This window comes from Grus americana, chromosome 1 (assembly GCF_028858705.1).
Source record: "Grus americana isolate bGruAme1 chromosome 1, bGruAme1.mat, whole genome shotgun sequence".
NCBI classification, from domain to species: domain Eukaryota; kingdom Metazoa; phylum Chordata; class Aves; order Gruiformes; family Gruidae; genus Grus; species Grus americana.
In genome coordinates this window covers 113,065,651-113,075,974 of record NC_072852.1, presented here as the reverse complement: position 1 = coordinate 113,075,974, position 10,324 = coordinate 113,065,651, and the positions used below count along the sequence as shown (strand labels likewise).

General features: G+C 38.4%; 1 long non-coding RNA gene across 1 annotated transcript; it reads left to right on the top strand.

Annotated features, from left to right (window-relative positions):
- The first annotated feature begins 5,566 nt into the window (after window positions 1–5,566).
- On the top strand, window positions 5,567–9,721 carry LOC129213629 (uncharacterized). Its single transcript, XR_008579485.1, has 2 exons — window positions 5,567–5,627; window positions 5,910–9,721. It is a non-coding gene; the product is annotated as an uncharacterized LOC129213629 (long non-coding RNA).
- The last annotated feature ends 603 nt before the right edge of the window (window positions 9,722–10,324 follow it).

The following is a 10,324-nucleotide window of genomic DNA, read 5'->3' as shown; positions in this document are numbered from 1 at the left end:
GAAAAAAGAGCAGAGAAGAGAAGAGAAGAGAAGAGAAGAGAAGAGAAGAGAAGAGAAGAGAAGAGAGGAAAAGAAAAGAAAAGAAAAGAAAAGAAAAGAAAAGAAAAGAAAAGAAAAGAAAAGAAAAGAAAAGAAAAGAAAAGAAAAGAAAAGAAAAGAAAAGAAAGAGAAAAGAAAAGAAAAGAAAAGAAAAGAAAAGAAAAGAAAAGAAAAGAAAAGAAAAGAAAAGAAAAGAAAAGAAAAGAAAAGAAAAGAAAAGAAAAGAAAAGAAAAGAAAAGAAAAGAAAAGAAAGAAAAGAAAAGAGAAAAAAGAAAAAAGAGGTCCAGAAATTTACTAGTTTAAGTCAGTCAAATGTTGTACATAAGACATAATTTTATGGCATTATATGGTTTTCATCAATGCCTCTTTCTTAGTTTGTTTTCAAATTTCAAGGATTGTTTTTAAGAGCAATTGATTACAAATTGATTTCGGAAAGCTCACAAGCATTTGCCCTATTCTGATATTAAAAATCATGCTCTCATCAACTCTTTAAACTCTAGGACAAACATTCTGTAGCAAAAAAGATGCTCATGTGAACTTTTAATTTTCTCTTTTTTAGCACCAAAAAATTTATAGCAAGCTGATTGCCAACTTCCATTTCTGATGAAAGTGCGTAAGATTCTTATGAGCAGAAAAGCAAAATTCTGAAAAGTGTAAAACCGTAATCACAAAAGAGCACATGCAGCAGAAACTGCTTCAGAAAACTATGTTCCACCACAGTGGGAAAATGTTGGACCATCCAAAAGGCAAATATTTGCTTTCCTATTTATAATAAGCAAGAGAAAATATACAATTCATTGGAAAAAGTTTGCTAAATATGTTTATTTTTTCCCTAGCATTTAAAAATAATTAGCATGATAAAAATATTCTTCCTTCCATGCTACTCAGAGCCTTATTTTTCCCTTCTGATTCATGCAACACAATACTGTCTTCCAATACTCCCAATTAAATTTTGCGGATTTTGTAGAGCAAGTTCATTACAGATTGTATTCTGGTTTTAGTGACTTTCTGTTCTTGTTAACTATTAATGATATCAATTAAGAAAAAAAGGAACAGTGAAAAACAGCAATCGACCAAGGCTGCAAGTTCTTTAGGAATAAGGTTATCTTAAATCACATTTCATTGAAGCCACGATAAAATAAAATGTGAATTCATTCATCATACTCGAAGCAGTCGGCACAGTTACAAACTTGAGTTTTATGGGTGAAGAAATGGAAGAAATCACGTCACCATTTAGAAGAAGACATCAGGACAGTCTCTTTCCCTCACACAGCCATGTTGTTATTTCCCTTTAGAGGATCATACAGCCATTTCTCATGCTTTCTGTGCTCTTCAGGATTACATTAGCCAAGTCCTCTTGCAGGGTGGGGAGGAGAGAACACACCAGTATATCCTTACACCCAGCACTCGCTCTGTTCTCCCCTTGTGCTGGGGACTGTCATGTTAGGCTCTTCATTGACATTACAGTTGTTCTGTACATATGCAAACTTCTCTTTGATATACTGGAAGCCATCTCTTGCGTTTAACTGTTTGTAATGTAAAACTCTCCTCCCTTCCTTCACTGGCTACCTGGCATTCTGAGGAATGCACCTTTTGCTGCCCTCTCACTGTGCCAATCTGTATATTAAAAATAAATGACATATATATCTAAATGGGTTTATTTTGTGTGTCTCATTATGGGTTCTTGAAGGAGACTAGACATGCAAATAATCACTGTGGGGTGAAAGTGATTTATCTCACTGAGGTTTCTTTCAGATTGCCCTCCAAACTGATTAGTGTTCAGTAGATATTTTTCTGCAATTAAATTTCCGGATCAAAAAGAACTTGGGAAATTTAGAAGCTATGCTGAACACAAACAATGTTTATTCAGAAAAAAAAGAGTGATTGGTTTGTAAAAATGGGCAAAAAGAGCAGAGAGAGTACAGCATGACTTTAATGGCAGGCCAGAACTTTTTCTGGGTAAGCATAGGAAACAGTCCTGATGACAATCAGACATAGTATGTGTTCAGTATATTTCCATGACCCATAATACCTGCGCACACAGGTAGCCCCTTCTGTAGGTGGTAACAGATTTGCTTGATCCATTTAGGAGCTGCCTCACAGGAAAAGAGTTAGAACTCTTTGGAGCCAAGTGTCTACCCCTTTCTATGAAGCTCAGTTTTCCCTGCCTTACTGTTTGTGTCTTTTACCTCTGAGGAATACCTATGCACTACATTTGTAGCACCAGTGGGATTTTCTATGAGGTCAAGAGGTTTGAATATATCAGCTATTGCGATCTTCCTCAGTACAGAGTCTGTAAAATTGAACTGTGAAATAGAAGTCTAATAGAGATTTAAAAGGCAAAATCCCTGCAGTTTCCCCCCTTTATACATTTCTATCTCTCAAATAGTCTTTTCTGTGTCTCTAAAACCCTGTGTTGCTAGGGGCAATGGAAAGTAAAATCAAGATATTGAAGCTTTTAGAGTTGAGTTGCTAAAATGTTGTGTATATTTTAAAGAAAACTGCATTTTAAACAGATTTCAACTTGTCATATGCTGGTCCCTGAATTTCTGTAATTGTCTAAAGTAGCTTATGATTTATTGAATCTCATACTGATGGAAACTATCTTTCCATGTATATGCACACTTATATATACAATATTATAAATCTGCATTTTGTAAAATAAAATGATAAATTTAGATTATTCAGGTTGACGACTACTGTTGCCTAGTGAAACTCAACGTCATACTAGGAGTAGTATAATGAAGCTATAATATTTTTCTGGATTCTCATCCTAGATGGAACAAATGGTTTGTTTTCAGGTGTATTTGAAAGGCATGTTTGGGGGTGGGGTGAGAAGGGAATGACTCAAAAGCAAGTGGGCTACACGACTGTTAATATAAGAACAAAAAATGATCACAAGAGACTTGAAACAAATATAAACTTTATCCTGGTGAAATCATGGTAAGAAAAACATAGAACGTTTCTTCTTAGTTTTAATATTAATCTTATATAGTTTTGAAATTGTAAAGCTTTAAATTTTTATTTCAGCTGGAAAGATGAATCCTAGCAACACTAGCTTTTTAGCAGTTTGAATTTGGACACGCGAATTGTGACTGGGTGCCATGTGAAACTATACTGCACGTACTTCATGTTCCTAACATCCTCAAAGGAACTTTAACAGTGCACTTTAAAGGTGCCCATAGAAGCCTGGATTGCAGAGATGTGGTCCCACCAGAATGACATCTTTACAGAGAGAAGAAAAAAAAAAATGTAATGAGATCTACTACACTAAATATTTTGCAGATTCCTCTCTCTGATATCATTTTTTCAAATTGAAAGTTTTTCTTCTCAGCTTCAAATCCCTTTTCTGGCCTCTTCTAATGTTCTTATTTTGATTTTTCTTCTTAGTGCATTGGCTTCTAATAGAAACATCTGTATTTATTATCAAGGTTAACAAGTGTAGATTTAGTGGGAGAACAGAACACAGAGGAGTAAAGAAGGAGAAAAGAGAAAATATTGCATGGAAACTGGTGCACATTTTTAGATGTATGGCATTTGCATGGCAGGGTTTTGGCAGCGGCAGGGCTACAGGGGTGGCTTCTGTGAGAAGCTGCTAGAAGCTTCCCCTGTGTCTGACAGAGCCAATGCCAGCCGGCTCCAAGATGGACCCACTGCTGGCCAAGGCCGAGCTCATCAGTGATGATGGTAGTGCCTCTGGGATAACAGAGTTAAGAAGGGGAAAAAAGCTGATGTGCAACAGCAGCTGGAAGGGAGGAGTGAGAAGATGTGAGAGGAACAACTCTGCAGACCCCAAGGTCAGTGCAGAAGGAGGGGGAGGAGGTGCTCCAGGCGCCGGAGCAGAGATCCCCCTGCAGCCCGTGGTGAAGACCATGGTGAGGCCGGCTGTCCCCCTGCAGCCCATGGAGATTAATGGTGGAGCAGATATCCACCTGCAGCCCATGAAGGACCCCAGGCTGGAGCAGATGTATGCACCCAAAGGAGGCTGTGACACTGTGGAGAACCCATATTGGAGCAGGCTCCTGACAAGACCTGTGGACCCGTGGAGAGAGGAGCCCACGCCAGAGCAGGTTTGCTGGCAGGACCCCATGGTGGAACCACGCTGGAGCAGTCTGTTCCTGAGGGACTCCACCCTGTGGGAAGGACCTATGTTGGATAAATTTGTGGAGAACTGTCTCCCATGGATGGGACCTCATGCTGAAGCAGGGGACAAGTGTGACAAGGAAGGAGTGGCAAAGACAATGTGTGATGAACTGGCCGCAATCTCCATTCCTCATCCCCTGTGCCGTTCGGGGGCAGTAGGTAGAGAAATTCAGGAGTGAAGTTGAGCCGGCGAAGAAGGGAGGGGTGGGGGGAAGGTGGTTTAAGATTTGCTTTTATTTCTCATTATCCTACTCTGACATTTGATTGATAAATGAAATTAATTTCCTCAAGTTGAGTCTGTTTTGCCTGTCACAGTAATTGGTGAGTGATCTCCATGTCCTTATCTCAACCCATGAGCCTTTTGGCATATTTTTCTCTATACGCCCCTCCACCCCTGCCCCCATCTATAGTGATAGAGCGGCTTAGTGGGCACCGGGGATCCAGCCAAGGTCAACTCATCACAGTACTTTTCTGGCATCTGTGATGGTGCAGCCCCCCCACCCTGGGCCACTCCGAGATCTCAGGATAAGCCCCATTGTGCTGCTGTTTTAGATGCAAGTGCAGTGTCTTGGGTGCTAGACACTCTGGACGCAGCTGGGCTATTCTCTGCCTGAATGGTACATCAGGATGAGCCATGCACCCTTTGGGAGAAACTCCCATTGTGCGGTTACCTCGGTTCTAGGCACAGTAGCAGGGGTGGCCAGGGACCCCCTGCCCACACCTGGGCTGCCTGCTGCCTGAATTGTCTACCAGAGTGACTCAGCGCAAACTGTGGCCAGAATGGAGAGCAGTGACCAAAGCCAGTCATCTCTAGATCCTGTAAATGCCAATCCAAAAGTGAGAGCTTTTGAGCTCTCTGGGACGCAGTGGGCTGTGTGACCCAGGATCTCCCCCAAGATGGGACGCCTCTCGGGGCAGATTTACCAGGATTGAAAGATTGTCTGTCAATGATTTCACGAGGACTCAAAGGCCTGATGTCGCGAGGTTCACTGACTGCCCGTTGATGAATGACAGCACATAAAAGTGAGTAATTCATGAAACTCACAGAAAGGGAAGTTTTAATCATAGGTTAACCTCTGCGTGTGTACGCAATTGGTTCAGAACTATTTGCCTGTGTGTGTGTGTGTGTGATTTGATCCAAGATTGTTTGTCTGCCTGTCTGTACGTGTGGTTTGATTTAACCCCCACCTGTGTGTGCAGCCCTGCTGTGAGCTTCGGGTTATCCTTGCCTTTCTCAAATCTTTAACTAAGTCGCTACTTTGACGGTAACAAGTTCCATTGAATCGCTCTGTTAAATTGATGACTAAGTGCTGTTAATAATTATACAACTTAATACTGTAATCTATCTCAAATATAAATAAATTCTAAATTGCTGCTGAATGAAAACCCTGTAACAAAATCTCATTTGTGGCAGCTCCCAGCTGTGGGGCATGAGGAATTGAAGGTAAAGATAGTAATTGGGAGAGGTAACGGGCAAAACATGAACTGAACATTGCTAGAGAGCAAAGAGTGGAATGATTGGGGGGCATTTTTGTTGTTGTAATTGTGATGAAGGGACGGGAGGTGGATTGTGTGCAAATTGTACACTTTTGTCAGTGTTGTGATGATATTATTTTGATTTCGGTGTGGGGAATTCTTTTTGTTGATGTAAGTGAAGTTTGTGAAGATTGTAGATTTTGTGGTGAATATGTATTTTAATGATAATACTTAAATATGTGCTTCTCAGAGGTGAAGGATGGAATGGAGGAAAAAGTGTTATTTTCAGACCCATCAGAATATTGCCAAGTTTTCTGGTGACATAAAATACGGAAAGAAGTAGAAGAATCACTTGAATCTGAAGACCTTGGTGAATTTGTTTTCATAGTAATAGTAAAGTAATAATAGTTTTCATTTTAAACACATTTAAATTAAGCAGTTGGACTTCTAAGTATAAATTTTGCAATGAGTTTGTTGTTAGTTTCTTAAAATTTCCCCTGGTACATTGTCATGCAACTAATAGAGTAATTATAGATTTTTCCTACAGTGAATGCTGTGTTATCCATTGCAAAATATTGTGCTATTGCAGTATGAAATATGACTAGAAAATTACTTTTTCTGCAAAATTAAGCTTACATCTTAAAATTTCAGCAGGGGGCAACTGTTTTATAAATAAGCTGTAGCCAGTTTTTAATATTTAGTTCTCACTGCAATAATGGCATGAATCTAACTGACAAAACATTGACTCCCTGCTGCCATCATGTATTCTTACTTCAGCTTCCCTGACAGAAGCAGCACAGGGGATTGACATTTCATAAGGGATAAAAAGAGTTGAATGTTCACAAGCTAGTACTGATTTGAATAGTTTCTAATTTACTATCCTTCGTCCTAAGACTCTCAGAAAGATGCAAGCAAAAATGTACCTGAAGTTAGACCAATTGAGTTTAATTTCTAATTATAATATTCTCTCAACATGCACATGTGCACAGTGGACCATTTGAACCTTGTATAAAATAAATTTCATACAACAATTAACTAATTAAATATGAAATGAAGTAATGGATGAGACTAGAATTGGGTTTTCCTGCTACTTGTTGAATACTTTACCAGTATGCCATACTGCAACAAAGAAGTTTCAAATAGACTCCTTAAAGTTCGTAGGGACTCAGTACAAAATATGACCTGGTCCTTCAGCCTCTCATAATTAATTCAGACTTGGTCTTTCAAAGATCGTAGAGTGAATATAACATTGTCGGCCTGTGATAGTTTCTACGTGAAGAGGAGGATGCACACAAACCCTCTAGCATTTTTTTAAGGAATAGCGTTGCATGTGTTTGTAGCGACTAGTGGCTTGTGTTCATGTAGTCTATTTGCCTTAAAAGCTGAATAAGGCTCTTGGCAGGTCAACATTGGCCAAATGGGCTTCCCCAGACCGTGAATGTGCAGAATTTCACTGAAGACAGCATTCTGCTGCTATATTGGTGATCCATTCTGGTCACAGCAGCTTCCACATTGCACAAAGTGTCTCTCCAGGGACACTGCCACACACTGGCTTCCGTAAGCGAAAAGTTGAGAAGAAATCAGCTGTTTTCATGTTTGCCACAGGATGTACTCCGTGCAGCATGAAGGGCTGATAATTTGGTCTTCAATTTCTTTTTTTATTATTTCAAAATTACTGATGAACAAGTTACCCCAGCTGAACCTGAGCTGCAAAGACTTTCTTTAGTCAAAACAAGCAGACTTTCCCTTGTACAGTAGTTGTTCATTTTTACTCCAACATTGATGAATGAGTGACAGGTATTATAGGTCTATTTTTTACATTGCACAGGATGATTCTGGCACTGGGCACTTCAGTTTCTGCCATTAAATAATGTGCACAGAAATATTTTGAATCTCAAATGAAATCACAGAAGAGAGTAGTGATACATTAGGTATGTGGCCTACCTGAAGGCTCCTCAGCTCAGAAATAAGCACAGTTATTCAGCCTTTCTGTCTTGGGGACCATCTACCCCATGGCTATTTGACCTGTGTTGCAAAACAGGAATTAAAACAGCTGCCTGGGCAAAACCTCCTTTGAGAGCCAAAGATTAACTGCAATATCAGTGAGTGAAAATTGCATTTATAAGACTGAAATTTGGAAATCTTGGATGGGTTAACTGTTTTATTTCAAACAAGGCAGATTTCTCTAACAAAACTGTGACCTCGTACTATTTGCTATTTACATGATCTGTACCATTGACCTTTCATTTCAATATAAATAGCACTCAAACCTGCAATACAATCAGAAATCAGTTTATGAGGTAGAAAATCTCTTTAAATGATAACTAGAGGGCAGGTTATAGTTCATCAGGGTTTATAGTACTACCTGGAAGCTGGCTACTGAGAGAAATTAGGTAGATAAAACATATCATTGCAAGCTATAGGATCATTGCATAACAGCGAGAAAACAGTGTCTTAATGCATATCTGTTTGCAAAAGTGAAGACAGACAAAACCCCCCGGTATCATATTTCTAGAGTCACTTTAAATGAATAGTGAAACTGGCATGAACCCTTATTCAGAAGTTGGAGAATAAAATTTGCACATCCTTGCCTAGATGTTCTTAGCATGCTGAATTTCCTCCCTACACCCAATGCTTTGAATGGATGACCAAAGAATCTTTGTTACATAAAACAGGATGGAGCAACTAGAAAAATGGAACCGTACTGTAAAATTTACAGATTGCTTTGTAAATCTGAGACTTTCAACAGCCTCTGTAGCTGTCTCAGAGAATGTATAAAAAGCAGGAAGTTTGCCTTTTTGCTCCATTTGCAGTGGTGCAACCAAAGCACTACATTGGTTTATTCAGACCAAAGTACAAGTACTGATATCTTCAATTCATGCTTGAAAGAATTTCTCTGAGTTTTCTTATTTATGCTAATAAATACTTTCAGTGAGGTGTTAACAAAAGGTGAAGTAGAAAAGTTACTGTCTCTAGTAAATAAGAGATATAGATAAATATCCCATTTTCCACCCTCAAAGTGAAGGGTTGGCTGGTGGTGAATTCTGAAGAATTTTCACGTGCTATAGAATCATATTCTTTCTTAATCCTTGATTTTTGTATCTAGAGCATGAATTACTTCTGGTTTCTGAACCTGTCTTTTGAAGGTATGTTGTAGGTTTCCCTTGTAGATCAGGATGCAGATAACAGGGATAGAAAAATAATTTGTGCAAATTAATTCTCCAGCCAGGACTGCATGTCCTACATTAATTGAAAGAGTCATTTGTGGTTTGCAGCGGTGTTTGATTTCACCTATTATGAGAGACCTTTAGGTGCAGGGCTGCTGCATGACATTCAGGGCTGTTGGACCCATCAGTTTTCATTGTTCCCGTGATCATAGTTCCCCTGACAGGAAAATTAAAGGTGCAGTCCCTGAGGTTCATACCAGTAAATTCTCAGGTTCCTCTGAGAGGAAGGAAGGACTGGTAGAGGGTAATGACTTTGTCAATCTCCTTGTGGTATTTACTTGTCTGACCTTAGTAACTGGAAAAACCTTGAGATCTGCTGGTAAGTGGCGAAATTAAATGTTATTGACCAGAATGAGAAGTTAATATAACTACATTTTGGAAGATATTATTGGACTATATGTTATTTTTGCATTCAGAAAAGTATATGACTTTTAATTAATTATTAAAAGCAATTCATGTATTTTTTTTCCCCTCTGCAGTTCCCTCATAAAGTCTTTAATCTATTCTTTACAGTTACAAATAACTGCTAGTCTTCTGGAAAATATTTTTCATTTATTTCTAGGAACATGTACATATTAGCCTCTTTCTCTTAAGATAAATGTATGAATTTCTGCCAAAATATTTTATTTATATGTCTTATCATGAAAGTTTTTAATGAGGTTCAGGAATAAAATGAAGTAATCATACAGCACTGGGAAATATTATAGTGAGTCTAGGAGCAACAGCCAGAGAAAATTTTTAATGTGCCATTAAGTAGTAAACTCACAGCTGCATGATAGTGTCTAAGTAACTGTTGAGCATAATCATTTAAATATATGTCCAGAATAAAAGAAAATATGTATAAAAGGAAAGGTCAGTGGTTTACATTTTCTAATTACATTTTATTCACATTAAAAGTGTTCTTTAGATAAAGTAGTTAATGCACTGTTTAGTCAAAGGGAAAAACTGTTATGAAGTGTTTAAAGGAGAGGAGAGTGATTATGGGGGTACAACAGTTTACAGTGCTGACTGGAGCGTTATGGTAGCAGTATTCAGTAAGGAGCATCAAAACCACATTACATATCGAAGAGAAAGAGGCAAAGAGCAGAGCATTCAGTACACAATGCAATAATAATAATGCTCAATTTCCATTTGTAATTATGTTAGAATCTTCTAGAAGAACAAATCACAATGAAATATTAAGTCATGTTTTCCATTTCTAGGAAAAGGGGAGGGGGGGGAGGAGGGTTGAAGAAACATCATCAGATAAGTAAAAAAAAAAATCTGAACTCAGAATTGCTTACATTTTTTTTCCATCATGTAAAAGGGATAGCTTTTCTAGGTTCGGATAACCGTTCAAAGACTGTTGGCAGGCCATACACTAACAACATATTAGTGTTATCCAAAAAAATTTTGAAAAGAGATCTCATAGTTGTAAACTGGTTGAAGAGACATCCTA